Below are 6751 nucleotides of genomic sequence, written 5' to 3' on the forward strand. Positions count from 1 at the left end.
GATGGTCTGTTAAATCGCCGGTTTATTCCTCAAGAACATGGGGAATCCATGGCATCCCTTCTGAACACATCACGATTGTTTTTTGCTCTTCTTCAAATCCTCTTCAGAGAAGACCCTCCATGACTTTCTTGAAAATGCTTCGCTAGTGAGCATTTTTCTGTTTTCTTTCTATACATTGTTACACCAGAGAGATATTTTTTTATATCTAGGATATGAATGCTCAGGTTAAGTTTATAATTTTGACCCAACAAATTTTTTTCTGGATGGAAACAAACAAAAGGAGTCTTGATTACACGACTTCTTCAAATATTCAATACATGGAGAAGTAGCAAGAATGGCTAAGAAATGTGCCACACACAACACAAATGCCGATGATTTGCCAAATGTTGATAATTAATTGTTAAGAACAGCAACTTTACTAGCAGAAGACGAAATAATTGCTGGGCAACAAGTTTTAGAGAAATGCTAGGACGATATTTCGGAGCTTCAAGCTATAACAAGACCATCAACTGATTTTAAAAGGTTGCGGAGGAGGTGACTTGCCAGTGCTGCCTGTTTTTACATAGCGGAAATATGCTGCGTCAGCATTATTCTAAATTTGACGATATCTTAAAAGCCTGATCTAGAATGGAAAGCAGATGACCATGGAACCATATTTGTTTATATAATTTAGATTTTTGACAGGATAAGACAGTTGCTATTTTGCATTTCATTTTGTGCTTTCGGTTTTGGACTGGCCAATCCACTATTTCAAACATTTGCTGTCCCGAAAAAATTCAGTTTCCTGTGAGAGATCAAGAGAGCCAATTTAAATTGTAAATAAAAATTTGGATGAGCTCAGTTAATATTTCATAATTCTAACCTCATTCTTCGCGATCCTGGAATCAAAAGAGTTGTTTTTGCAGAAAGAGAAGATGACCACGAAATTGTCTATGCAAATCTTAATTAAGGAGAAATGTGAATTTCAACGAGATAATGAGTCGCCCAGCAAGAAAAACTGGGTAGTTTAGGTGCCCTACTCAACATAAGATGATCTTTGGTTTTAAGCTGTTGGAGCACTTACTCATCAGAATTAAAAGCAGCCTTCTCAATGGGGCTTCTTCAAAACGTCGAAAGGCGTTGGTTTAAGTATGGAAACGACTTTGTGATTTCCAGGTAGGTTTTCGCTGAGGTTTTCCGCCTAACGCCTTGACTACCCAGTATTGTCTATTTCTTTAGATGGACAGACTTATGTATGCAAAATTTATGATGTTTTCGGCTGACAGCGAAATTTTGTAGACTTGCAATGGCCATCAAATGCATAATTTAACAATTGAATATTCAAATTATAATTGGTGTAAATAGAATATTTTAAATAATTAGTGATTTTCACCAGTCGTCATCCAAATTCAACCGCAAAAATGTTTCATTATTGTGCTTTCTTGATTCAACCATTCAGGCAATTTAAATGACCTATTGAGTGCCATTGTTCGCGTTAATGATTTTGAAATCAGAAATAATATATATTTATGTTGTCACAAATTTATATATTTCAAATAGGCGCATTGGAAAATGCAAGATTTCAGCCTCTTTGGAGAAATTCAAAGTCTTTGAAATAATATTGTAAGGATATTTTCTTTAATGCCAGTACTGATCCTTCAGGCCATAATTGTTTTAATTATTCCGCATGTGATGGATCATTATACTTAACTCGGGTTTCTCATCTATTTTATTTCTTTATCTTTTGTATTTATTTATTCATTTATTCATTTATTCATTTATTCATTTATTCATTTATTCATTTATTCATTTATTTATTTATTTATTTATTTATTCATTTATGTATTTATACTGTATATTTATTAATGCCTCAGTTACCCCCTGGACGTAAGAATGTGTTTCTAATTGAAGACGCACAGAATTCGGGGGAAAATGCCAATGCTCTTTAAGCTAAAATGAGGTATTTGCTCACGCACAAGCAAAGTGTCTGCTGCGCATTCTTGATACTTATAATCATGCTTTATGTTGCGTCAAAGTATTTCAGTAAGACCTCGTTGTTATACCATAGTTGCCAAACTTTATCCTACCATGCCCGGTTTTTCAAACTCTTGTGTGCACAACAGTCCAAAATTTCAATTGCTCTCACAAGTCTTCATTAGAAATGGCGATGGATGCTGAACTCAGATATTGATCGCTGAACCAAAAGCAAGAAGCAACATGCTGCCAAAAACTCCACAGTCAGCCCCTTCATTGTCTTGATGTCCTTCGACATCTGTCTCACCTTGCAGGATGTACTGCTTCAAAGGATATTGTGTTCGTCTCAATGAAAACTATTTGGCTTTACTACAGCAAAACATGTATGCAATTATCAAAGGTATTAAGTCTTTCGATTTTTTCACGATTACCAAAGCAGATCAAAATCCCTTACGTACTGACAAAAGCATATCATACGCTTTTGAAAGTATGCCTATTTCTATTCATCTGGAATCAACAGGCCATCGGACGTTTAGCATTCACTAACCAAGAACTGGAAAATGATAGGAAAATAAAGGACTGGCCATCATCTTAACTTTGTGAGCACTTATACCAGGTAATTGTGTATACCTTTTCTCTTTACCCACTTTTGTATCACCAAACTGTTAGAGGAAATGAAGCTCTGTTCAGTATTGCCTTTATTATCGGACTGCAGCTAAAAAGGAAAAGCCTTCACTCTTTTGAAGCAGAAACAAAAGCCTTTTGACGGAAACAAGGAAATGTCGCTAGCGCTTGTTGGGCCGATCGTCAAGAGTTCAAACTAGAAGATTCAGTTAATCGAAAGTTAGTGTGCCTTTTGTTTCAATGTTAGAGTGTTAAAAATAAGCGGCAAATGTCAGCATCACTTATAAAAATGTAGAAACTGGAATACAAGTACTACATTTAATTTGTTTTTGAATTACACTGAACGCCTAATCATAGAAAAAATTGACAACCTTTATAATGTGAGTGGAGTGATTTCTATTGTCTGAAGCAGCCAATCAAAAGCCAATGTTCACTGGTGATCGCAATAATCGTGATACTCGGGCATTGCAAAGCTACTTCATAACACTTTTGTAAAAGCATAATTTTGCTAAAATGAGATGATAAGAGTGTCAGATGATAAAATGGAATGTTTTTCTTGGTCCTTTAACTCCAGGTTATCTAAAAACAGTCAATATATGTAGAATAACAAACCATGCAAATAGCAAATTATAAGAGATGATTATTCGTTAAAAACTGTGTGGAATGATGATAAATCTAAGTTTTTAAAATCTTAGCTTGTTTTTACTCAGTTACCAACGCCCTTCGAAGCCGACTTTGTCACAACTGAAAATGCGACACAGGAGGTATGTAATGTTATTTTTTATTTAATAAACAATAATTCAAGGAAAGCTGCAGATTATAATTGCTTATGCTTTCGACAGGGAGAGAAGCTTTTAAGCGTCTGGAAGGTAACCTTTTGTCATCTGTATTAGTATCAATGGGTAGTCCGGAACAAGAAAAAATCCAATTTGGGTGAGCATAGGACAGTCAGCTTGCTTTTGAGGTATAGGAACAGTGAAGTAGCTGGAGAGAAAGCAGAGGAAGCGCCTGTTTTTCCCTTGGAAAAGTAACTTATTTAAGAGAACTCTACACCCAAACTGGACCTCAAACCTCATCACGAAAGCCGTCTCAGAGGTGTCCTTCTTTGGAAACATTTATTTTTAATAAATCTTGACCCAATCAAGCTTTCTTCAAGAAAGATGTGGAAGAAGTTCTTTCTTTCTGCAAGCGTTTTAAAATATTAAATCAATCATGCATAAACGCATACACTTCATCGTACCTTACTTTCAGGATGTCGAGGTGACACCTGCTATGTTTCAGAAGATGATTTTAATCAAATTTTGATTTACTTTTCGCAGTTTGTCATTTAATTTGATTTTGCTATAATAATCATCTAAATTTATTTCGCCATTATATTCTGAAAGCCTAAAAAACTAGCTAAAACACAGATTTTGGAAAGGAACATAACAAAGAAATATCAAAGAAAAATGATTTAGAAGACAAAGATTTGCCACTTATTACTTCATCATTCAAGCACCTTAAGACTTCTGCTACCCCTGTGCGGTAAAACTACACAATTTTTGCTAATGGGGAAAGGGCTAGCGTTTGTCCTCATGTTGCTTACGTGGCTGTTGTTGTTGTTTATACTGAAGCTACGCAGAGGCATGTAATGGAACCACAAAAACTGAACTCAGTATCAGTAAGGCAACTTCTCTTATATCTTTCTATAACAGGACTTGTGTTTTTGCTCGAGGTGCTTGTGCATGTGCTTGTGCATCTTTCTATAACAGAAATTCTTCGTTATGCTAATAAGAGTTCGGTACTCAACATTTGCGGAAAATCTTTCGTGTTTGTGCGTGGCAGTAGATTCACTTAAATAGGATCTCATTGCATATTTACATTTTAAAAAAATTCAGAATAAATTCAACATGATTTGGAACCGCATCATATTCCTCTCTGTAATACATTAAAATGTATAAAATTTCTCAGAAAGGCGTTCAACATTGTGTTTCTTACGAAAATTAGAACTGGAGGAATCAACAAAATAGCTTTAGTGCAGGTATTTTCAATTCGTACTGAATATAGAAACTGAGTGACATAAAGGGACAATTATTTTATCATTATCATTAAAAGCTTGACGTATTTTCAAACTTTAACATGAGATTAGAACAAGAACTCGTAAGCTGAACATCATGCATTCATCCTCCATCCATTTTCTTGTGCAAATTTCTTGGAAGGCAGATTTCGCTTTTAGACTTGTTTGAAATGGCTACTTTAAGGGGAATTTTTCACGGAAGACAAGTCTCTGAGCAGTGATAAATGATCCTTTAAATCACCACTAACATTAAATATGATGATAGCAATGTAGCTACTTACTTCGTGGCAGTAATTTCACCGATAAACACTAGCTACTAAACTTCATCTTCATGTTAAAAAGACTTCAAATAACGAGACGTAAATACGTATTTACCATGCCTCTCTAATTTCCTCCATACACATGTTAACCCATTAGTTAACTTTGTATTTCTTTCTTTATACAACTAATAATGCACCAACGAACACTGTATCTAATGCCAATAACAAGCCTCAAGTGTGACCAACCTACTTTTTACCAGCAAACCGATAAGTATGTGAGGAAGGAAATTAAAAGTGAAAAATATAAAAAACTCTACAAGTTCCTATATGCAGCACTTTAGCGAGAAATATAAGCATATTTTGTCCTGAATCTTTATCACTAGTTTATACGTACATAAGTAAATTTATACACGATCATCCATATGAAATAAACTACCAATGAAGCACAAACCCATGAAACTTTTATAAAGAGATTTTCTGTGAAGCTCCACACGAGTATGCTAGTACAGTGCGATGCTTTAACAAAATAATGACAATATACTAAAATGAAAGATTCTGACTTTGGGAAGCGCACCTTGATAATCAAATAAATAAACAGTGCGGCGATATAAAAAGACATTGTAATAGTATTTTTCGACTTCTCTTGACATGAATGTACCAATTATACCAAAGGATCCACGTACCAATTGTACCATGTCTTTTTCTCGCCGTACTGGTTGATTACACTCATTTTTTATAAGAAACTGGCTATAAGAAACGAGTAATGGACAGTCAGAAAAAAATAAGAAACTTCGGTACTCGAAGCAAAATTATCAAGAAACTATTGAATCGTGGTAAATTTGAGAACAACGAAATTTTGTAAAATCCAAAAACATGGTTGCCCTGATGGCCTTGAAATTAAGACACAAGGGATAAAAATATACTTCCCACGTCTAAATACAGCGTCAGAATGGAAGCGGATCTCTTGACGTGATAAAAAATGGTCACGAACATTTCATAACATCATTCATGACATCATAATTAAGAAACTCGTAAGAAACAGTGAGTATTGAAATTTCCAGAACACTAAGAAACTGGAGTACTCAACATCGACCTTTGTTTCTATAAAAAAATGAGTGTATTCTAAGATAAGCAAGTAATTTAAATACCAAACATTAATAAGTCGACTATGATAAATGGCTTTGAACAAGAATAAAAAAGACGTATCGCAGTCTTGTTAATTTTTAGTACGTAATTAATCTCCATGCTCTTAGTTCATTGTCTGAGGTCACTTTCTCGTTACCTTTTAATTGCATCTTCTATAGCATGTATATATATAATCAGGCCTCAAGTAAACCTTGCTGCAATTTTAATTAGGGTTTAATGTTATGAATTTGCATAAAATATTAATTAAAATATGATTATGGTAGTATTTAATACAATAATCGTCTTACTCACTGAGATTTGAGTATTTCAAGGTTTGCAATTCTTTTGATAAATACGTAGGCCTAAAAGAATTGCTCAGGAAGTTTAGTAACGATCTTTCCCGAATATTATTGTTTTCTTAGAGAGAACTTCCCGAATGGAGTCAGAACTGCGATAAATGTTGTTTGTCAAGAGAGGCTACAGTCCTCCCGTTCTCTATGTTTCTTTTGTCTGCGAATAAACAGAGGAATGATGTAGATTGTTTCTGTACGGAGAAGAAAATATAAATTTTTCCACGATAAAATGTTTCCATGATAGCTCGTTATATTCTTTTTTATCCTTGTTCTGAAGCGTTGAGGCTCTCCACTATTACGAGAGTCAACAGTATGATACTGCTGGTTTATAAGTTATTGTACAATTGTTGGAAAGTTTGGTATTTTTTTCAACCTGACGC

The 6751-nt window shown here is 34.5% G+C and overlaps 1 long non-coding RNA gene across 1 annotated transcript; it reads left to right on the forward strand.

The window, feature by feature from the left end:
* The first annotated feature begins 1806 nt into the window (after window positions 1-1806).
* LOC148958452 (uncharacterized) lies at window positions 1807-6382 on the forward strand. The gene is made up of 3 exons (XR_016144633.1): window positions 1807-2569; window positions 3288-3341; window positions 3471-6382. It is a non-coding gene; the product is annotated as an uncharacterized LOC148958452 (long non-coding RNA).
* Window positions 6383-6751: the final 369 nt, after the last annotated feature.

This window comes from Rhopilema esculentum, chromosome 15 (assembly GCF_057945365.1).
Source record: "Rhopilema esculentum isolate cy_ngs chromosome 15, ASM5794536v1, whole genome shotgun sequence".
Taxonomy (NCBI): domain Eukaryota; kingdom Metazoa; phylum Cnidaria; class Scyphozoa; order Rhizostomeae; family Rhizostomatidae; genus Rhopilema; species Rhopilema esculentum.